The sequence below is a fragment of the Melospiza melodia genome, chromosome 15 (genome assembly GCF_035770615.1).
Source record: "Melospiza melodia melodia isolate bMelMel2 chromosome 15, bMelMel2.pri, whole genome shotgun sequence".
Lineage (NCBI taxonomy): Eukaryota > Metazoa > Chordata > Aves > Passeriformes > Passerellidae > Melospiza > Melospiza melodia.
This window is the reverse complement of record NC_086208.1, coordinates 443347-467123: the sequence shown is the minus strand read 5'-3', so window position 1 is coordinate 467123 and position 23777 is coordinate 443347. Positions and strand designations below refer to the sequence as shown.

Here is a 23777-nt window from a genome sequence, read left to right as displayed (position 1 = left end):
ACAAAAAGATTCTTTTTCTTTCAGTGAAAGGTAGTGTTTATGACACTTTGCCAGGTCAACCTTGGAGATGTTTTATCCTTGAGCAGTGTTCAGTCACTTGTAGTGAGGGTAAAGATACTTTTTTCTTTAATAGGCTACAGTAATATCTATATTATGTGTAGGGGGATAGAATACAAGAAAATAAAGGTAGTGTAGAAATAATCTTACCCCTAAGGGGTTGCAGCTGGGCCAATTATCAAAGCTTAGCAACAGGCCTGCCTTTAACAGGCCACAGCTGAAGCAATGAGAAGAAGATGCTGTAAAAGAGTGGGGTGGCTGCTTGAGAGGGGCACTGGAGTCAGCTGGCTCCTTTGTGAAGGGGAAAGAGTCAGGGCTCTGAGGAGCTGCCCACGAGAAACACCAAGAAGGTTTGGAACTTTTGTGATAAGGAGACAACAGTATGGAACCCTTGCAATAAAATGGCAACATTATGAGGCAATAGTGGTTCTATATTGCACTATCTGACCCATAATTCATCATTCTCCAACTGTCTTGGTCACAATATGCATTTCAGACAAAATACAATCTAACAACTAAGTGCAAAAAGAGCTTAAATACTTACCTTTGGGGGTAATAATAACCATCATACTCAGTTTAGTTTCTGATGGATTTCTGCTATTGGCCAAGCTGTTATGTTTAAATGTTGAGCTTCCTTAAATTACATGTTACTTAAATATTGTCACTGTGTTTGAATCACTTTGATCTGTAGTTCTACTGAGGATTTTGTTCTCTACTTTGACCTTTGTGCTGCACTTCAGAGCTCTTTACTTTGTCAAACACTACAGCAAGTGAGTGTATTTTGAAACGTTGCCTTGAATTTTTTGACAGACTTCATGCGTATAGTCTCAGGTGCTTCCAAAGTGCTTCTGTAAACGGCTGGTTCCCCTGATAGCGATTACACACACTTTGGATACAACTGGCAAAGGAACAAAGCCGAGCGGGATGGAGTTCCAGACACCTGGCAGTGCCACCTTTCTCCCCGTGCCAAGGGACGTGTGTCAGGTTCACCTGCCCCACTGCCAGGAGTGGGGGAGCTGTGGCTGTTCAGACTCTGCCTTTTGCCATTTCCACCTCTGTCACAGGGTGTGTGTGTCCTGTCTGAGAAAATGTCCCTGAGGAGTTGCTTAAGATACTGCAGGTTAAATAAAGGCGCAAAGTCAATCCTTCTGGAAGGCTTGGGAAGTGAAATGGAACTCAATCACCTTACAGTCATTTTAGGGTTTATTGTAATTTTTTCTCGTTGCATTTTGTTGTATACTGCTTCATGCATGGGATATGACACTAAAAAGAGCTATTTGTCTTCTGTTGTAATTTACCTTCTTTCTGCTAGAGGGAGAAGAATACATAGATGATAAGTTTAGGGGGATAATATGGAATATGCTCTAGAAAATTTCATACTGGTTTCTGCCACACATGGTGCCTTAACACACAAAATAATAAAAGAAAAAAGAAAAAAGAGACAAGCAAACGAATGGAGTACTACTTTTTTTTTTTTTTTTTTTTTTAATTAATGCCTCTTACTTTTCCATAGAAATTATTAAAGCAAAAGCCATTTGTTATAAACAAATTTCCCATTTCCCACTGTAAAAATGTGGAATGTCTTTCTCTTTCTTCTGCTAAAACATCTGGGGCTCAATGAAAGCAGCCTGTGGAGAAATTAAATGAACTGTTACATTTCTGTGTTGTCAGATGTCTGTCAGCTGCTGGTAAGAAGAATATTAAATAAATCCTTTAGGCTCTAACTGCATGTCTTACCATAGGGTTAGGGATAAATGTGTATCAAGTTCTCTGTTTTAAAATGACAGCTTCTCCCAAATGGGGAAAAAATTTGGTGGTAGTGATGATAGTGAAGAGATGTATATTATCTAGAGATAAAAGTATGTATATTTCTATCTGTATAAATATATCAATAATACACAGGCATATAGATGCAGTATAGATTTGTATCTACCTATATGTTGCATATAGATTCTACAAACATGTAATGTCTATATACTTTTTAATGTGTGCATAGCATTTTCTTTCTGTCCATAAAAAGTCACTTTTATTTTTTATATTTATAATGCTTTTATTCTAATGCATTTGACTTCTGTTTATTAAAATATTTGCTCATTTCTTTGCATGTTACTTGGTAAGCTGCTCAAAAATTATAGCAGATGTGGGGGGATTATGCTCCTTTTTATTAATGGGTAGGACAGTTGGGAAATTAAAATCAGTTCTAGGGATTGAAGTAGGAAGTTCAGCTACAGAGAATCATGTTTTTCTTATTGTCTACATTTGTAAGGGAAGATATGGAAATAATTTCTCTGACTTCAGCTGAAGAATATATGAAGCGGATAAGATAAGAAATCTGTGATAATCTTGTGTACACAACTCTCTAACATGACATTTAATTTTTTAAGTCTATGGCAAGGTTATGTTTCTTGCAGTTTGCATTAGGTGCTCCATAATGTCTTCCTTAAACCTTGTAAAAAATCTAATTTGGTGAAAAAGTAAAAAAAAAAAAAATCTCTATTTATTAGTTTTTCCTAGTAGTTTAAAAGATGAAAGAAGCAGAGATTGGGGGATTGTTTGGTTAATTGGTTGGTTGGTTTGATGGTGGATATTTTTTTCATCTTTTTCAATGAGTTTTGATACCTTCTACTGTGCAGTTACATGTTTGTGTGCTATACAGCAGAGCAGATCCAAGAAAATTCTTGGTAGGAAAATTTACAAAATGTACAGTGTGCTTGCTGGTAGGCTTTAGTAACAGACTACATTTGTCACTAAGCTTTACAGTACTTGCCATGTGTAAATATATTTTCTTTATGTATTCTGGTCTACTTATTGTGTCTCAGATGAGAGAATTGATTAGATGGGGAATTCCAGGGCTGGATTATGTCAGTGGCAAGTAAATAGACTTCTCTTCAGTTGATGTTAAGTTCTTTTTAAGATTAGTATAATTAGTCTGATTTTACAGGTGTAGAAACTGATTTGGAAGAACAGAGTTACCCGCTGGGTTTGTGGGAGCCCTGTGAAGCACATCTGGGGCCATGGGAAGGCGGATACAGCGCTGAGTTGTTGCTGGAACTGCAGTCTGGGTGTCTGTCTGACATCTGACCCTAATTGAAGACATATAGGGAAACATCTCCCTTGCCATGGGCTGGACAGGACCAGAACCTTTGCAGGTCAGGTCTGTGTGTGGCACTGTCTGCTGCACTTAACATCAGGCTGTTATTGAACAGTGTGGGATCCCCACTGTAAATTCATGGCCCCTTTACAGTGTTTAGATGTGCCTGAGATTTTTCTCTTTTCTCTCTTTCCACTTTCTGGACAAGTTTTGATGTTGTCCTCGACAGCTGGTAACGCTCAGGAAAAGAGTGAGGAGAGGGATTTGAGGCAAGTGTTGTTCTGTGTCTCATTGAAATGCAAGTGCCTCTTAATGTGTCAGGATGTACAAGCAGGAGGAAAAGAATACAGAAATGTGTGAGCAGAGGTGAAGAACTGTCATACTGTACTGAATAGGCAGAGTAGGCTGATATCATTGCCACCATAGGAACAAAAAAACCCCAGAGAGATGCTGGGCTTGATTACATCAGTTCATAAAATGGGCTTTGCTTTCCTCTTTGCACTACCAGCTTTGATGCAAACGCTGAGGTAATGCAAGAACTCTTAGTAGAAGTGCAAAACAACCATGTTGTAATTTTTTTAGCTTCAGAGAGGATTCTTTGTTATTGAGGGAATGGTGATTGTGCCACTCATATTAGTAAGTACCTTTTATAACAGATGACATTCAGCTGGACTGGCAGAGACACATTTTCATCCTTTCATGCCATTTCTAAGAGTCCTGGTTGAAATGGAAAATTTTACTTCCTCATCTTCTTTTACACATACACAGTAACTTGAATAGAGATGAATGGAAGTCCTGCATCATTTTAATGCATTGAAATATGTAAATATACTTCCTTTTTTTTTGTTGTTGAACTTTCTGCTTGTTCTGCCAATAAATATGAGAATTTGAATGGGTCCTACTAAGAATGCTTATTGAAGCAGGGTTCCCAGCTTGCTGCAGAGGGGGACTTGGGCTCAGGTAGAACACCTAGACTGGCCAATATTGAAACAGCTGCCTTTGCAACTTGTTCCAGGAACATGAGTAAATAAGGCTCTGCACCCTTACCTAGCTATTTGCAAAATGAGAGCTTAATTGTGTTTTGATGTAGGTTATTGATACACAGATACATAGATGTTGTAATGAACTTATCTTGGGGTTTAGGAAACATGTAGTTGTGTTGCAGAACTCTACTGTCTTTGTTAAATAGTAGCTATCAGTGTTAAATTGCTTATCCTGTACATCACATCTGAATTTCATACTTTATACCAGCATGGTTTGAGAAATGGTTAGAATGTGGTTTTCACAGGGACTGAGAGGACGCGTACTGGGGAATGCCCTTAATAAAAGGGAACCATTAAGGGTGTTGTGAAAATAAGATTGATTTAGCACATGAGAAATAACAATAACTATTTTATTTAGCATACTAAAAAATGTGGAGTAGGAGGAGGGTAATTTTTGGAGCAAAACTTAGCATTGTGAAGTGAGGGCATCCTGGGTCATTTTGCCAGTGAAACTCTATAACCATGTAAACATAAAACATCAGCTTGAAACCCTTAATCTAAAATGTTGGGCATTTCTCCTTTAAAGTTCTGTCTTGCCTACTTTTGAAAAAGTAGAGTTGAGCAGTTTAAAATTTTGTTTCCTATGATATGCAATATGTAAGGACTTTCTGTTAATATCATACTAAAATCATCAGACAATTCTGTTGCTTACAAGAGAAAACAATTTTGTGATGTATTTCCCTCTCATATTAGGAAAAAAACCCACATCTGCCCATAAAATTTACAATTTTCCAAAGGATATAGGAAAATTATATTAAAAAAAAAAAGGGCAGAGGGTGTGAAGCAAGCATTCAAATTTCCATGGAAGCTCTGTGTTTATGTAAAGTACAGCAGCTGCACTGCAAATTCCCCTCTCTGGATGACCTCAGTTCTGAACAAGACAGACTGTTCTGGGTGCAGGTGTGATTACTGAATTATTTGTTCTGTTTTAGTGTCAGTCAGTTACAGAGAAGTATTATGGGAATAAAGTGAATTGGTAGATTTGGTATTCCACAGTTCACTATGTGCCTTCCTGCTATTGCAGAAATAGTTTATTTTATTCTCTTGAATTGCATTAGTTAAATAGGACAGACAAGAGGAAGGGACTCCAGCAACAACCTCTGAATACATCAGGCAGACAGAAAGGCAGGACTGCACTGAAGATACTGCTCGACATAAAAGACAGTTTTGACAGCTGAATTGGGATATTTTTTTAAGAGGTTTTTTTATAGGTTGTTGGAATTGAGGATTTTAATTTGCTTCTCCATGCTTCTTGAGAAATAGAGCTGCGAGAAATGCTCACTCCTAACACATGCATCCAGTCAGCCTTGGTCTGAATGGGATTGCTCTTGTGAACCTGCCAGCAGTTTTCCAACCTACCTTAGGTCACATTGGTCTGTGCTGGGTGTCTGTACTTATTTATGTTCTGTGTGCCTTTTATCTCTTACTGGTTTATGCAATTTTATAGGAAAATCCTTTTCTTTCATCAGTGTTTGGTGCAGACTGCCAGAGAGCAGGACTAATGTACTGAAATGTGCCTGCTTTCCTCACACTTGTCTCCAGCCAGGCAGGTGCAGTCAGGCTGGAACCTGAGTTCCTGAACACCTGATGTGCAGCATGTCAGCTTTTCAGGGTCTTGGAAGAATCAGCACAGATCTAGAACCCACAAAAGCAAGTCCTTACACAAAGATGAGTGTAGTTTCCTCCAAATAATTAGCAAATCCAGGCTCTGCTTTGACAGCCATTCACTGTAAGAGCTATTCACTGTGAGATGTGTGACTTCAGCAGCCAAGGCAAACTTGCACTTGTAGGAGGTTTTCCCTTTTATTGCTGAAAGGGCAGTAAAAGGACATGGCACTTCATGTGAGTGGCAGTCCTGTACGGGTTAAGGAGTGATGGCAATGGTATCTTTGTGCATCCACTATTCTGTTCCTTCTCTCTTCAAACATGCTCCTGACAGGACTGGCTTCGTGTGAGGCACAGAGCATTAGTACAGAAATGTGTGTGAGAATTTGGAAACATTTTTTTAAAAGGCAAGGGGATTAGGATTCCTATGCAAAAAACAATGTACTCATAAACACTTTTGTGTTGTGTTTAATAAGCTTACATTATGCTGTGTGCTTTAAGTAAAAAACAGATGGAAAATGGAAGGACATTTGCTGAGACTGATTGTAAATACTGATCTTGTTTCTGATCCAATGCAGTTTCTATAAATGATCTAATTGAAGACATATAGGGGAACAGATCAAATATCTCTGAGGATTAACAAGGGTTTTGGGTGAGTAGTGAATGATAAACAGGTCAAAGGAATGTGTAATCAGTGGAGTCACACTACAGCATGATTCTCCTGAGCATGACAATTGCATACCTTTCATTTAAACCATCTGAAGCAGATCTTCCTCATGAAATTGGTAATGTGCTCATGGTAGGACTTGGAAACACATCAACATTTCTGATGGTGGGAAGTGGAAGTAGTGGAAGAGGGATTTGGCAGGGTCAAGGGCAGTTTGAGCACCACCCACTGCTGTTGGTGTTGGGAGTAGTGAGACACTGTGGTGGTAAACAGCTGGGGTTTCTCTGAGTCATTAATTCTCCCTTCCCACCTCGTGGCTCTGTCTACCTGCGTGGGTGGCCAGGTGCGTTTCTAGGCAAGGAAGTAATTAAAATTGATGTCACATCTCACAGTCATGTTAGGGGGGAGAGGGGACACGATTGCATCTTTTTGTTACCTGTTTTGGAGCCTTTGTGCACTCACAAAGTGAGTGCTGTACGTGACCATCAGTAAAAAGGGCAGGGGACCAACAGCTTGTATCTTTAGTCTCACCTGTCTGTGATACGCCAGGCACTAGGCTGCACATCCCTGTTAAGGTGCAGGAAGGGTCTTGTTAGAAACACAGCTGTGAATATCTTCTTGTATTCATCTGCCCATCTGCTTTCTGGGGGTGGATGGTGGTTTTAGGTCGATAGCAGTTGATCTGATCAAGGGTATAAAGGTTAGGGGTGATACAATTGGGGACATGTTAACTTCAGCAGGTAGCATGGCTTGTGCTTGGATTGATTCTGCCTCCTGCTGAGAAAAACTGGTGCAATAATAAAGTGTCTGGGCTGGGTGTCTTGGAGCTTGATGAAGGCCACAAGTCAGAGTTCATGGTGTGCTCACTGGCCTGCACTTACAACTTGTGTCTGTTGACATCAGGGCTGGACATTTTGCTTCAGAAAAGGCACCTCCATGTAGAAACTTAGGGCAAGGTTGCTACCTTAGCATGAGGCTACAGTAACCTGGAATAGTATTTTGTGTATGTGTTCTTTTATTAGCTGGTGTAAGGTAGAGCAGAGAGTCATCCTGCTTCTTTTAACAATAAATTCTGACACACCTGAGCCAAGGGGGCCAGCTGGAAGAAGATACTGAAACCCCCCAGTAAGTGAGGTAGCATCATGTAGCATTCAAACAAGTTATATATAACTTGAGATAAATTAGAGTTGTTTCTTTATGATCTTTGAACTTGTTTGCATGTTTCTTATTTGTTCTTTCAGATAAAACAGTGAAGTCTTTAACTGCTCCAGAAGAAGAGGATCCGGAAGGAAAATGTCTCTGGCAAAGAAGTATCAGGTAACACTGGTAGTGGGGAAATTCTTAATTTTAAAAATATTTATCTGAATCAGTCTTGATGAATTGAGTTACACCTGAATTTGAAGTTACATGTTCAGAGGAAAAAAATCTAGAGCTCTCAGTCACTGAAACCAGAAAAGTGCCTGTTTTTCGTTTTTATGTAAAGTGCTACTGCTTTTGATATGCAAATAGTGCACTATACTTTGTAACCCCAGTCTTCCAAAGAGCAAAAGGAAGGGCAGAGAAAAGTCTGTGTGGTGCAGGAATTCAAATGATATGGAGACAGGGTTCCTACTCCCTTTCACAATGCAGTCCTAAATTCCAGTAAAACACAAAGAGATCAAATCAGCTTGGACTCTGAGGGCAAGGATTGCCCTGTGTTGTAAGGGGCATTTGATAATTCCTGGGTGCCATGAGTATAAAAGGTAGCTGAGATGACTGAATGTTAAAGGAGCTGGAGCAAGCAGTAATAGAACTGAGTGGGCTGTAGCCAAGTGACAGCTCATCATATAATCATCATGTTTTCCACTTAGAGCATCTCTGAAAAACAAGAAAGATGGTTTAATTCTTTCTGCTTTTCCTCTAAAAAGAGATTTTGAATAATTGTTTTTTGGAAAACCTTCATTGACTTCTGGGCTATAGGTACATTTTGAGTGATAGAAGAGTTATTGCCTGTGGTTCAAAATATATTCTCACACTCAGACACCCCTCATTAGATCATAGGAGAATTTCCCTTAGTCATTTTTCTTTTTCCTTAATTGCCTTCTCCTGCACAGAGGTCACGTTGGCTCTGCTGGCATTTCATGGTGTAGAAGCAATCACTGAGGAAAGCAGGGATTTGTGCATGTTTTGGTGTCTTTGATGCACCATTCTTCCTCCTGCCCACGTCTCACCCCTGAGGAGCTGCCAGAAGAATCCTAGATGGGCACAGATGGATCAGCTGAGTGGCTTTGAGGGCAGCCCCCTGCCCTCCCCATGGCTCAGCTGTACCGTGGTGGGGAGCCAGGCCATTGTGCCCCCTTCTTCTCCCTCAATCCTCAGTCCCAAGAAGCTGATCAAGGAGAAACAATGGTTCTGTGATTATGTAAAGCAGTAGCAGGTTCCCAGTTTTTATAGGAAGCTCTCACTAACCTCACTAACCTCTAAGTCAGTGGGTTTTTTTTTTTTGTTTTTGTTTTTTTTTTTTTTTTTTTTTTTTTTTTTTTACATTATCAGGAGAACGGCAACTGGAAAATGGCTTTATTAGGTGAAATAGGATTTAAAGGAAAATGGGTCTCATGAGATGAAGCTAAAATCAATAGGAGATTGCACTTTATGCTGTGAGTCTTTAAGACTACATATGTACTGTGTGGTCTAGTTTTGGGTTAGGAGCTTGTCAGGTTTTGTATTCAGAGGTGGCTTTGCAGTTAATAAAATATTATTCTTTTTAAAGTTAAATTGCATTTATTATTGGTAAAGGTGGAACTGTCCCTGTGAAGTTGATGAAGTGTTGCCCTTGAAGGGTGAAGCTGTGGCTGTGTTTTCCTGTGAAGTCATCAAACTGTGTGGTTGGTGCAGAGTGTAGGAGAGTAACTTGAATTCAACTTCTGTATTCTTTCAGAAGGGGTAGCTCTGTTAGCAGCAGTGCACTCCACTAAAGTTTGTGCAGCTCTCTAGCAATAGGTTTTCCTACTGCAGCCCACCACTGAAGTGTCTGTATGACTGGAACTTGCTTTGCTGTTGGCTTTCAGTTACTGTTGGGGGGGTTGCATGTGTATGAGGTTCAGAAATAGCTTTTTCTCTGAAATATAAAAGGGGGCAGATAAGTAACTAGAAATCATCAGAAATTAGGAATATACATGCCAAAAGTCATTAATGCTCTGCCACCTAGGAATGAATGAATGAATGAAGGACATACATTCTTATTTAATTAAGAATTCTGAGCTTTTAGTGGCTAGGGGAGAAGAAGAGCTACTTATTTAATAGTGTTTTAAAAAGATGAATATGTTTAATAAAGTGTAGGTGTTCACAGTATTGGGGAGGCAAACACAAGCTTTATGGTCTTGTATTTACTTCTCAACAATGTTTACAGAGCACTCAGACAGTCAGCAGAGCAGGTGTCACCAGGTGGCCCAAAGCCAGTGGTGCAGAGAAGGAAGGAATCCACCTGTTCTGGCCTTCTGGGGTTCAGCATCACCTTTGAGTCAGTGCAGACTGCTTTTGCTGGGGAAGTGCTGTAAGGCAGATAGGTGGAGATTGGGGATAGCATCCACTGTTGGTTCAATTCAGATTGTACCTATCTTATTTCAGAAGATGAATGTACAATGTAGATAATTGATCAGCTTGAGAGCTGAGATGTGGTATCTTTCTAGCATGGGTCTGGAGAAGTGCCTTTGTATTTTGTGATAAAGAACTATGTGTAAGGTCTTGATTAAAAAGAGAATTTTCCCTTGTGAAAAGGTCTCTAGCTTTTGACCAAACATTTGCTGTGTTTTCTGTGACTTCATGCTGTTACTACAGATGCTGACACATAACCAGACATCTGCTTCAAAGTGACATGTGCTAAAGGTACAGAAAGCTTCCCAGTATCTTGGTGATACTGCTTCTGTCACCAAACCCTTCATGAGTCATCAGAGATAGTCACATTTTGGTTCTGCCATAAACAAGACTCAGGTTGAATTTTGAAAGTATTAATGACCTTTATAGGAACTTACTGTAAATGTTTCATGTTCTTTCCAGAAAAATTTTCTTGTGGTTGTTTCAGTTTGACTCTAGTGCCATTTGTTTTTCGTTTGTTATGGATGAATCATCAAATAGCTGAATGTAGAATTGAATTTGACTGCAGTCAAATTCATTGCTTGTATTGGCAATTACAATTTCATTTAAATCTGTAGTTCACACTTGTAAGAAGCTGTGGATTTTGCTCTAGCCTCTTCACTGAAAGACACATTTTGCATCTCCATGCACATTATTTGTGCTGTCATAGGAATTAAACCCAATTAGGATGACACCAATATTCTTTCACTCATTTTCCTAACCTCTGTTTTATTACCCAGTGGATGCATTTAAACATCCAGGGATGGTGTTAACAGGAGGCAGAGAAACCACAAGGGACTTTTCTCTGCAGCCCCTTATGTATTAATTTTTTTCCTTCAGGTTTTTACTATCTAAAGAGATATTTGATCTGGCTATCTTTTAGCTTCTGCAATTGGAACAGCTGTTTATATTGGGCCTTCAGAGAGACCAAGGGGCACTTTGATGGCCAGTGACACTCTGAGAAGTCCTTCCTCGTGTGCTCTTTCTAACTGAGTTGTGAGTGTGCAGCAGCTGGGCAGGATGAGAGGGCGCCAGGACAGACAGGAGCATTACTGATGCACCACTTGATCTCAGTGATTTGTGGCTGTGGCTGTAATGTGTGTGTGAAGGAAATGCTGCTGTTGCAAAGGAATCAGATGAACTCACAGATACTGAGCACCATTTTTCATTTATAATTGTGTGTACTTGTACAATCTGCTCATAACAATAAAAGCACTACAGTGAAACTGAGGTGAAGTTTGGGTAACGTTTCAGTCTAGAAGTTTGAAGTAAATACTTTGGCAAGAATGAAAAAAGTATCTGGATTTTAAATCTCTTTAAAATGTCTAAATTTGGGATTTTGGATTGTTTCCTATAATGCTGAGAATTAAAGATGTGTTATCTTTAGTAAAAAATGTTAGTAAAGTTTTAACAAATTTCTACCAGTAGAAATTTGTTAAAATGTACATGCAAGTTCCCAGCAGCATGGAGTTGTATCTTCATTTTCTAAATCTTCAATATGTTGGTTTTGTGACCACCACCACGAGCTGGAAATACTCTGTATATGAATATGGAGACTATTTAACTCTTTCTGGTCAGGTAACCATGGCTGTTCTCCCTTTTCAGTGCAATTCCAAAGAACAGTGAAGTTAATACTCTAGGTGGCTGACATGAGTTCACCAGGTGAGCTCCGCTCAGCCTGGGGAGCAGGTAGTGTCTAAGGGCTTTTAAAATGTCCAGCAAAGGTGTGTTATGTTGAAATCAATTTGTGCAACTGCATATACTTGGAAAAAACACAGCTAAAAGAGTGGAACAAGAAAATAGAAAAGAGTGGATTGGATTTTCTTTTTAATAAAGGAGAAAGTGTAACTAGGAGGGATATAACTTGAAAGAATTGTGTGATGTCACAATTAATATTCTTAGTATTTAAAAATTATAAGAATGAAAGCTCCAAACACTTTAGATTATCTTTTAAGACTTTGATGAATGATGCATAGACTAATAGAGAAGCAATCAGTGTCAAAGAAAAGAAATGTTATTTGGTCACAGCATTGCTAAACAGACTGTAAAAGAAGAGTATGTGCAGGTCATTTTTGCTCTCTTAGCAGGTCAAGCAGATCAAAGCTATATAAACTAAAATATATCCAGTCAGGATGCAAAACACTTGAGATAAAGCTCATTAAACCATGTAGGTCTATGCTTAATGGTTAATTTAATTAATATTGAGGATTCTTTTAGATCAGTCTACAGTGCTTGTTGGTCTTGGGGTTACTGTTTTTTAAAAATAATATTATTTTTCTTTTTAACAAAATTACTAGTTTTCAATCTGCAGCTAAATTTTTCATAAGTACAAACTGACTAAATGTATTGGATCTACTGGAGTATTTTACTCAGTTCTGCCACAGACAGAACTGGTCAAACTGGTGGAAAGCCAGCCCTCTAAACTGATTTTGAGGTGTGTTTTCTCTGTTTATCTAAGCCAAACAGGAAGGGGGCTGGATTCCTAAGAAGCTGCCAGCTGATGTAGATAGGACAGAATTATTTTTTTCCATAATAATGCTACAGAAAATTATTCCAGGGTCAGAGTGTGTAGTGGGTATGACAAATGGATGCAGAACAGCAAATTAGTGTCACTTTTGGAATAAAACAGTAAAGCTTGTTCTGCTCTTCTCTCCATCCTCACAGGCACATGATACTGCAGAGATTCAAAATCAGAAGTAAATCAACTGGACAGTTGCCTCCTGCCTTCCTAAATAGGCAAACATATTAGCAACAGAAGAAGGGGCCTACCTACCTCATTCCTGTGAGTAGCTATAAACATCCCCTCCACCCCTCAAATCAGCATCTGCCAGGTAGTTGTTTTGGAAAGCTGAGCATAAGGATGTGGTGAAGAAAACAAAAATTTTAATTTGTTTTCTTATTGGCAACAATTAACTGTAGCCAACCAAAGAAACCAACTAAAATTATCATCATGCTACCAACATGCCTATTGCCTGTGACTACAAAGAGCTGATGGATGATGCGTTGTTACTCATTAAATCAACCTTTTCCTGTGCTTCCTAGAGCTTGCATGCTGCATAAGTTCCTAAACCCATCCATATCATTGCCATGTTAAACTGATGCTGCCGTTGATGTGTCACTGCAGAAGCTGTCTGGGGCTCAGTTCTTTGCTTTTGTATTTCTTAGCAGTTCATTCTGTAATAACATGGTGTAACCCATTGCGAGGCTTGAACAGAATATCCCCAGTGAGCAGAACAATGTTTGCTGAATTGCTGCTGTGTAGCTGATATTCATGCTCTGAACTGCCTTTTCCTTGCTGACTTCTCTGTCCTTTCTCCAGGGAGAAGGTGGGTTTGCTGCTGTGGATGCCTGCCTCGTTTGCTTCACCAAAATGAATTAGGGCATGCAGGAGAGAAGGGAGACTTTTGCAAGCAGAACTTATCATGGTGAGTCAGATTTTGTCCCTGCTTTTGCTGTAGAGCTTCTCACTGTCCCTACATTGCTTAAACCAAACTGTTTACACAGAATTCTCTCTCCCCTGGAAGTATGTTACACATAACACTTCCTTGGTAGCAGTGCTGGTGAGGTCCACAAAAGTGCTTGGGGGGACCTTCAGCAAATTAAAGCAGCAAATTGAATGGAGCTAAAAATAATTACTCTCTACCACGTATGCATGAAAAGTATGAGAAACTGGTCTGTAGCTTTGATTTGGAACCACAGCATCTGTCTTGAATGTCATCCTAAAATTAAGTACATGCAAACTGTATTTTTAATTTTGAGTTGCTAAATACCCTCTAAAATACCTCATACTAATACTCATAGAGATTAATTCTGCATGACTATAGATTAAGTTTTCTGTCATTGTACACTGTGATTATGAAGCAGTCCCAAGAGTGCAGTCCCAGTCCATAGCACTGCAGCATGACATTGTATTTCCTCTGGTATCTTCATTTAATGGATTTGTTTCTTATTTTGAAGCTTAGCCTTAGGTTTGAAATTCACTGCAAAGAACTTTCTCAACAGCAACAGGGAGTAATGAAACATGGTTTGTTATAGAAGCATTGCTTTTCTCCCTCCTTCTCATGGTGATAATTCTGTCTCCTGTCTTGCCTTCTTTATTGCCTTCATTTTTCCAGGTTTTCCCAGCCTCCCACTTCTGTGTTATCTCAGTTTTCACATCATCTCAGTACCTTGTATGGATGTGTCAGGTCAAGCTTCTGGACAGAGGTTCCCACATACTGCACTCAGACAGGCCTAAGCACATTTGTGTGTCTCCAAATGTGACAGTTTTGAGTTAATTCAGGATTAATTTAAACAAAACCAAATGCAGTATCTTCTGAAAAATGTTTACTTTCAAGCAAACCTTCATACCAAATATGTGTAAACAGACTGGATTGTGCATGGATAAGCAGAAAACCAAAGTTAGAGTTCACAAATCTTTCTTTCCTACTTTCAAGCATTAATTTGTCCAGTTCCTGTGTTGTTTTGGGGGCACATTTTTTTGTTGTTGGTATTTGTTTTTGGTTTTAGGGGTTTTTTTGTGGGTTTGGTTTTTTGGGTTTTTTTGGGGGCTTTTTCTTTTTTTTTTTTTTTTTGTCTCTGACTGCCAGAGGTCTCTGCTTGAACATAGTTTCCATGTCTGTCTCTGCTTGAACACAGATTCTTTGTCTCTTCCTTTCAGAAGTGGGACTTGATGTTCTAAACTGTCTTAAGGCTCTTGAACAATTGCTGAGTTCATCAGTTCTCTCTATAGCTGTTGCACAATTTTTTTCTAAGCTCCACCCTCCTCTGTGCATACTGGATTTTATTTAAGCTTTTGAGTATTAAGTATGGTATTAGTAAAACCTTTGGGATTCTTGCTGAGAATTAAACAAGTATCCATTTTGATCATGGAGAAGCAGCAGTATCCATGTTTTGAATACAGAATTTTTCCTTTGGAACCATTGTCACTTCAGAAGTCCTTGTGAGTTTGGACACTGCACTCAGCATCTGTGAGTCCCTGTCTGCTTGGGTGTCAGACTACTTTGATTTGTCCTTGCCAGATCACCAGCACTGAGCAGATTGCATTGCTCTGTTCTGCTGGGACAAAGTCAATCCATGTTAATGGCTTCTTTAATCTTTTAAAAGTGATTATTTTATTTGGGGCAGTGGTTCCAGCCAATTCCATTCTCTTGCTAGGGATAGTAGTCAAATAGAGATAAGCAGTGCCTGAATAACACAAGTCAGACTGTAATGTTGCCTCATTTTGTGCCTAATTTATCTGAAAAAAAAATTCTGAACTTGGTTCTCAGAAGTCATAACATTGCATGGCTTATGCGGTTTACCTTCTCCAACCTTGATTTCAGGTAATACTGGTTAGCCCTCTATATACCATTAAGTCTTATGTATCTCATCTAAACCAGATTTATTCAATGTATTTTGTTTGTGCATCTGAATTGTCTAATTCTACTGTATACTTCTGTTAGATTTTGGATTTTAAGGTCCAGAAGAGGGAAAAATTAGAGCAGACCAAGGAACCTGCAGACTTGAAGAGGAGGAAATTCAATTATCTATTATTCCACCTTGCATAAGGTTTTTTTAACAGTCTAAGTCTCTTTTAAGCTACTGATTGTTTTTGTAAAAATAGATCCTTCTTGGATATTTCTTTTACCAACTTCACAGAACTTACTTCTCTAAACCCCTGATGCCCTGGTTTAGATGGCTAAGTCTTCAAGTCACAGGTGCTGTTTGTTGCTGTCTTCAGCTGTGGGAGCCCTTCAGGTCCTACTGAGCTCAGTGTCTACTAGAGCAAGGTGGTGGTCTGGCTTGTAAATAAGCCCAAGTATCTCTCACCCTTCCTCTCTGAGCCTCCTGGGTGCTTCTCCTTTGCAAAGGAATTTCCAGGTTCTACTTTGATTTACACATCTGCATCAGGCAGCTGCTTTTTCCAGCAGGGCTGGGGACAGCATCACCCAAAGCACAACCAACTCCTGCCTACGAGTTGTCAGCAAACTGCCTTCTTTGGGATATAGGCCATGTCCCAGAACTCTCCTGTAGTGAGGAGGTGGTTATCGCTTTTAATTTTCTGATGCAGTCACTATAACTTGTAGTCAGAGTGATAAGACACAAATGTTATTCCATTTTATTTAAGTTCCATCTTGGTGGGTGCTGTGGTAGTATTTTTGCAGAAGTTGGCTTATTATAGAGCAGTGGCATTTGGTTTTGCAAGTAACTGGGACACATTACCTGTCACTACAGGCAGCTTACTCTTGAATTCATCATTTGGCAGTTACTGTTCATTTTAGGCTGATTTAAGATGATGTACCATTTGATTATAGTCTGAATTTCAATATTGAATTTGTCCTAGGAATCTTCATTAAGATACAATTAATAAAGATTAACTGCTGCATTAGGATACTTGGGCAGCTCTGCTTAACGTGGGTAGAAGTAGAACTGTGTTGTAATTACAGACAATGCTCTGTCATTTTGAGATTTAATTTCTAGTTGGATTGGTTATTTTAATAACTGTCTATAATCAGATGTTATATTACATAATAGCAACAATATTGTTATGGCATGAGGTACATACTGTGACTGAGTGCAAACATGGAGATGTAGAAAACATAAACATTCCAGTTAGTGCTCTTCTACATGCCTGTACAGCTTTCATTGTTTATTTTGTCAGTGTGAACTAAATTAAATTTCTCAGTTCTCATGATATCAAAATACTTTTGCTATATTTTAGAAGTAGAGTAAAATACTTCTAAGTTCTATTCCACAGTGAGAAGTTAGATTCATTCTCTTTTGCACAAACTGTTTAAATCCTGTTTTTTACCACTGAATCCATGTCTCTAAAGCACAAACTTCACAAAGCCTTTCAGGCCAGTGTATTTCTTCTCTTAGCCAGTACTGTCCAAGGTAGTTTCTCTTGGAATTTCAGGAAGTTTTTGTTTGTCTTGAAGATCTCTTTTTCACAGTAAACCTGTTTTTCCAAGGCAGGTAGTTCTAGACCTGGGTGAAAAGAATTAAATGTGTCCTTTAAAAAAATGTCCTCACTGGACAATCTAACCATTTAATTAAAAAATATGGACTGGTTCAGTTCAGAGCAAGATCCTGTTGTTCTGTAGAAATATATCTCAATCTAAGAATCATAATCCATGAAAATTACCAATATAGAGAGTAGAAAGATACAGTTTAAGTATTTGGTACTTTGATAGTGTTTATACATTCTTTTTATAGTTATTTGGCATGAAGTCCATGGGAATTTCTATTTCATTGGTTTTGCTGTTAATAATATGATGTGCATATTAGCAGGGTGTCTTCAGACAAAAATAGAGACAGTGGCTGCATGATGAAAGCATGATCTTTGTCTCTCTTGAGGTATTACTAATTTTGAGAAGGTGATTAGAAACTCTTTAATTTCTAATGTGTTAAACCTTTATAATCAGAATGGTTCAAAATAAATATGCCCATTTATTCTAGATGCTGCATGTGTTCTGTAGTAGAGTTTAAGCATTGTGCAACTAAATTATGGTCCAGCCTAAGTTCAGAGTCATTCAATCAGTAGATTCGTGTGTTTTTGAATTACCTCTCCTGCAAAGCCAGAAAGGATTTCAGTAAATTAGACAAAAGCTATCCATACCTGATCTCTCAGTGTTTTTTTAATGTATATAAGGGCAGAGAACACATGGCCGGGGAAGCTGGCACTGTTTGTAATGCTAAAAGAAGGAAGAGCCAGTTCATAGAGAAGACAGGGAATACCTTGTTTCCAAGTCATCTCCTCTCACATTTCTTCTGAGCTACCTCTATATTTAAAGCATGAAAAACTGACATCATTTGTTTCACAAGGATGTTTAGAATATTTGGAAACTTTACCCAGAGAGAATAAAATTTTGAGTAACTAAAATAAGTTACAACATAAATTAGACCAGCAAGATTCTAAAAGCATCTCTTCTTGGAGCTGTCCTTCTATACAGAGGACTAGAGGAGCCTTAACACTCTTGTAAACTGAAACGACATTTGGCAAATAGTAAATTTCAAGGCTGAAAAGGGTCAAACAAACGCTGTGGTGAAGTTCCAGATTCTTATTTCCTGGTCACATTTTGCTAAATTTGAAACTGAGTCTACATCCTTTGCAAAATTTGTACTGCATGTAATTATATTCCAAATATTGTTTCACTGGAGGTTGAGATTTGACTGTTTAATTTGTGTTATTTATTATTGCTGTGTTACAAAAATGAATTGTGCACTGCTGGTATAATATACTACCAAATGTCTTATCAAATGGGCAGGGATTAAAAGGATGTCTTATTAAAATGTCTTGGTTGAAAAGTTCTGTGAGTAATTGGATAAATTTTTATGGTGAAGTATTTTATTTTGTGAGAGAATGATCTTTCCCTTTATGCAGAAATTAAGAGAGATTTACACTCTTTTCAGCAATTGTTAAGAGATTTTACTGCATTCAAGAAATCATTTTAATATTTTTTCATTAATTCTGAAAGCATCTGCTGGATTGCTCAATACTCTGATGAGACAATTAGATACAATTTTCATTCTTGTGACAATTAAAGCATTACTGAGAGGAGGTGCCCCCCAAGAGGAAGCCAATTGTCTCTTTTGGCAAAGTTTGGCCAGTGAAGGAGAAAAGTGCCTGAAATTAGCATGGTACTTCTTTTTTACACTGTTTGACAGAAGTGCATGCACGTGTCTGGGCTAACTCTGGGATGTGCTGGTGGCTGCACAACTTTAAGGTATTAAAGGACAAAAATCCAAAGAAAATGATGCTTCTTTCTCTCTGCTGCTTGCAGAACAATTTCCTGCAAAGCTTATAGGATTTCCCAAATAAATTTTCTACACATGGAGCTGGATTATTTATTCTGTGAATTCACAGATTTTAAGTGTGCCTTGAAGCAGGCTGATCCTTGTGTGTTAACCAAAAGTAGATAAAAGGGTCCAGATAAAACTGAAGAGATTGACACTTTCAGCAGTGAGATCTGCCTTCTATTTCTGAAAAATATTGGAGCTATTTATAAATTTGGAACATCACAGGACTGTATGTGGCTTATCATGCTTATGCTTGTTAGTTAAGCTTCTGATGTAGTATTGTAATTAATTTTATTCCTAGCTTTCACAATCACAAGACTATTTTTTTCTATTTTTAAGTCCTTCTGCAAGAATACTGGATATTTTATCTTCACTGGAGCACTGTGGCACATTGCAAATGATGTATAAAGCTTTAGTTTCTCTTTATTTCTCTTCAGAGTACATGGTACACATTGTGCTGTTTGACATCACAGCCAGCTTAGTAATGCCCAGAAGAAAGTTTCCAAGGCCTAGAAGGGAGAGCAAAAGTACTATAAAAGCTAAACTCATCTTTATGCCTCTACCTACAATGAGGAGGGAGCTGAAAAAGTTTTCAGTGGGTTTTTTTTCAGGCTGTTTAAAATACAGATGCAGAAGGAAAAAGACTGCAGTTCCTCCCTGCTCTTCCTTAGCATATCAGCGCTCTTTAGAGCAACATGCTGTCCATGCTGGCCATTTTTTCTGCTCAGCTAAGGCATGGTGAGTCTATTGACCTTTCAACAATCTTTCCATGGCAAACATTCCTTCACTGCAGCTGTTCCATGTTAGCAAGCCAAAGTGACATAGTTCCAGCAGTTCAGGTATTTTCTCAGCCAGGTTTCTTCAGTAAGAAACCTGATACACTACAGCTTCAGTCCTTACCTTTTTGTCTCCACATGGAAAAAAAGGCTCTTGCTGAAACCTTTGGTCCCATAGATGTGTGTGCCTTCATTTCAGTGTTTAACAGATGGATTAGTTCATGGAAAGAATTGGGAACAATGTGAGCAAATCTGTCCCTTGGTAAATTCTTGTAGTGGTTTGTAGAATGCCTGATAGGACAGGAAGATTTCCAAGGTCAGCTTTCAGGGGTGACACTGGCTGGAGTGACATTCTATTAAGTGTCTGACTTTCCAGAGGTAGAGTATTATGGGAACATTTACTGCTTATCTCTAAGTACCAATTGCATTATAATATGAATTTTCTGAATGTCTTTCTGTTTGAGAGCTTAAGTTCTATCATTTAAATTACAGAGAAGGTATAGAGCCAGATTTTCAACCTCCTACTGGAGATGGTTTGTATAACTTTGGGCCATTTGGCTGTGGCTTTACTTCAGGAGACTGACTAATTTAATCAAGCAGATGTGGATTTGTATATGTGGAGTAGCTATTCAGTCACATAAGCTGTGTAAAAATTAACAGGTCAGATTCAGGACTATTTGAAGTTGCCCAAGAAGTTCTTTGCAACTAAATTTCTTTTGGATGAAATCTATTTATGGAAGTGGTATTTTTTTTCTTCCTTTTCTTTAAAGTCTCCAATCTATAGAGATCATCATCACAGAAAATATTTTTGTTATACAGAAGAAAATAGTAGTTGCTGTGTAGTTTCTGAGTTGCATATATTACAATGCACATAAGCAGATCTGTTTCTATATGAATTAACACACATATACTAGTGGCATGAGTTTAGTTCTGATCCAAGTTTAAATATTTGACTGTTAGATGGCAGTGACCTTCCTCTTTTCTGGACATACCACTTTTACTTTGAAACTAGTGCTTGAAAAAATCAAATTATTATCAACTGGGTAAAGTTCAGCCTTTACCATTTTACATTTCAAGTATCATGAACTCCCCACAGATAGTTTGCTTTTCAGTGTGTACTGACTGCAGCTCCAAGAAATGAGCTCATTCTGTCTGTCACGAAATGGAGAGCACTGCTGGGTAATTCATTGCTTCAGCAAACGGAAAAGCAAGAGATTTTTCCCAAACATTTGTACATAAGAGAAAAGCTGACTTAAGTGAGTCAATATTGTGTGTCTACTGGTTTTGGCTGGGCTAGAGTTAATTTTTTTCACACTGTTGGGTATGGGGCTGTGTTTTGGATTCGTGCTGAACACAGGGTTGATGATATAGAGATGTTTTCGTCATTGCTGAGTGGAGCCTTTACTGCTTTTCCTGCTTCTAGGCTGGGGAGGGATCTGAGGGTGCACAGGAGGTTGTGAGGAGACACAGCCAGGACAGGTGACCCCCTCTCACCTCAGGGATGTTTCAGACCCTGTGACAGAAGGGAAGAAGAAGGAAGAGGGGACATTTGGAGTGGCAGTGTTTGTTTCCCCCAGCCACCATTTTGTGTGCTGGGGATGGCTGAACACCTGCCCTGCCATGGGAAGCACTGAATTGATTCCTTGGTTTGCTTTGCTCTCCCTGCCAAACTATCTTCATCTCAACCCAGGAGTTTTCCAGCTTTTACCTTTACCAGTTCTCATGCTGGTCCTACTGGAGGGGGAGTGGCTGAGGAGCTGCTTGGGGCTGGGCTGCTGGCTGGGGTTAAAACATCACAGCAGTGCACACTGCCTGCCTGCCTGGTTTAGTGCAAAGTGACTGACATAAAAAATAAAGCCATCATTTTTTCAAATGGCTTTCTGCAAAGCTAAGCAGGGGAAATGGGAGTTTTGCTTCTTACGCTGTGGTTGGTCACTCCTTAAGCCACCAATTTGAAAAGTTCACATAGTTGGGTTTTTTGCAGGTGATGGAAGAACATGGTTTCAAGCCAACTCTTTTGGTTTTTGGTTTTTTTTCTTGATTGGGTTTTTTGTTTTGGGGGGCTGGAGGGGTTTGTTTTGTTTTTGGGGGCTTTGTTTTGCTTATTTGTTTTTGGCGGGGTTTGTTGTGGTTTTTTAAAATTCCTTTTGTGTGCTTTATAGTCTTGTCTGTCTGTTGAGCATGTGTCTTCCAAACACTACTGATCTGTTTTTGCGGGACCAACTCCCTGCATATAATTGTAATTTTCTCTCTTTTCCTCCCTCCCACACAGCTATTTCTGTTTCATATAAAACCTAAATGAACTTAAAGATCTTCATTGAAATCTTGTTCCCGTTCCACATGCACAACTTTTTATTCTGAACCAACAGTAACAGAATTCTCTCTCTCCTCCTTGAATTTCTGGCTAATAAGCAGCTCTGCTAGTCAGGCAGAGCCATTTTCTGCCATGAGTTTTTGAATAATTTCTAATAAACTGACAGTGGGTATTGTCCAAAGTGCTGAAACATTTGTTTCTAAAAATAATCAGTAACAACTCCCAATCAGCTCTGCTATGCATCTGGCTTCTGATCAGTAGCAAAGCAGGAGAGTTTGATCAATGTCTTTAAAATTAAAAAGAAAAAAAATTAAATGTATGAAAGAAAATAGTTTTTTTGATAGCTTAAAGGACTTTTAAAAATATATCTGTCAACTTTCCATGGCTTTTAAGACAAAGTTCATGGGAAAATACAGGTATTTCTGAAATCCTTTCAGAATCCAATTTCAGATGTTTTAAAAAATATATCAATATTTTTCTCTGCAGCAGATTAAATTGAAAGATATTTATATGCTGAAGCTTGCAGTAAGCTTTACAAATATATCCTAATTCCTTAGAGTGAGGTTGTCATCACGTTTGCCAGCTAAGGCTCAAGGAGACTGCAAGTTTTTTGTATTTTCCTCTCTTTTTCCTGTCTGGGAGTTCATGATGAGCTGTTTGTTTCAGAAGAGATTGTTCTTCATTTAGTTTTACAGGTATTCTTTTCATAAGTGTATTTGGTACGTAAGTTGAAAAATGCAGCCACTGGTTTTTTGTGTTTTTTTTAGCTGTTGCCTGTAGACATCAATATTCAATGTAGTGAAGGGTTTTATTCCCCCACCCCGGCTCTATTTTGCAATCAATAGCCTTTTCCATATGTGTTGTCCTGGCATTATGAGTTTCCTAGTTGGTACAGTGCTATTTAATTCCATGTCCTGCTTTTCCATAGAATGCAATAATAGATGATGATGACAGTGGCAATTAGAACTAATGGGCTACTTCTTAGAGATGCTGAATATCCGTCCTGTTGAACTTGGTCAGAAATTAGGCTATTTTAACATCAAACTTGGAATATCTGTTAGTTGCTGTTGCTTTCTTTTGTGTGTACAATTCTGGTGCGTGTTTCCTTATAACACTTCCCTTGTTTCATCAGCTTTTAGTTCTCCTTGTTTAGCCTGAGTATTTCCTTTTAATTATTATTGTTCATATTGCCTGAATTACAGGAAAAATCATAACTGTAGAGATAGTTACAGCTTATTTATGGCTGGAGAAAGCTAAGTCTGTGTAACCAAATTGATTTGACTAAATGAAAGGGATTTTTTTTTTTTTTACTGTTTAGGGCATTAATTTTTGATGAACAACCATTCTTAATACTAGATCATTTTACATTCATTTCACCAAATGAGTTTCCTACTTCAGGACTTTTCAATTACTTATGTAGTCTAAGTGAAACACTCAGTTGCTATTACTTATATTCTAAATCTTCAAAATGCTGTGAAATTAATCATTCTAGATGCTATGTCTTATATCTTTATTTCCTCATTTGTATCTCTATCTGTTTTAGAATCTTGGAGATTATATTAAATGATAGGGTTTTTTTAGGGTAAAAGGGAATTAAGTCTTCTATTCTTCTTAGTTTCATTATCTAAACTGAATGCAGTGACTGAGGAACATCCTGTTTCACAGAAACAAGGGTGGTAGTTTCAGGGTTGGGGTGAAATTCCCTAGTTCTGTTTTGCTGCATGGTGTGTGTGTTCTTCCCTGCTGGAGATGATTTAGCTCAGCACACACTGAGCTGATATTCCAGCTTCTGCTGAATTCCAGCACATAACACAAATGCCTGCTCATAGCT

General features: G+C 38.5%; 1 protein-coding gene across 7 annotated transcripts in view; it reads left to right on the top strand.

Moving 5' to 3' along the window:
* The window catches only part of OTUD7A (OTU deubiquitinase 7A), a 108098-nt gene that overhangs the window by 27790 nt on the left and 56531 nt on the right, over window positions 1–23777 (top strand). For all 7 annotated transcript variants that reach the window (XM_063169245.1, XM_063169248.1, XM_063169249.1 and 4 more), the window contains exons 2-4: window positions 7705–7780; window positions 12740–12857; window positions 13395–13500. The gene's annotated coding sequence lies outside the window, so the exon portion shown is untranslated. The remainder of the gene's footprint in view (window positions 1–7704; window positions 7781–12739; window positions 12858–13394; window positions 13501–23777) is intronic.